We start from the raw sequence: 291 nt of genomic DNA, 5'->3' as shown, positions 1-291 counted from the left end.
GTTAAAAAAAACAGGAACATAATTGGATAGAGCTTACTCAATTTGGGCCCATATTAGAGTGGCCCATCCAATTTGCCCTCTTCGAATAAAAAAAGTTCATTTAAAATAATAAAAATCTATGGATGAGACTTCTACTGTTGGCTAAACTATTTATCTCCTAAGATGCCACACTAAAGTTTGATTTGATAAGGGCTTTATATTTAAAAAATTACTTATAAAACTAGCTTTTAAAGAATATTTTTAATAAATTAAATTAAAAATAAAAATTAAATACAATTTTAGTCCTAAAAG

This window comes from Arachis ipaensis, chromosome B02 (genome assembly GCF_000816755.2).
Source record: "Arachis ipaensis cultivar K30076 chromosome B02, Araip1.1, whole genome shotgun sequence".
NCBI classification, from domain to species: Eukaryota; Viridiplantae; Streptophyta; class Magnoliopsida; order Fabales; family Fabaceae; genus Arachis; species Arachis ipaensis.
The sequence above is the reverse complement of the archived record's forward strand: the minus strand, read 5'-3'. Positions refer to the sequence as shown.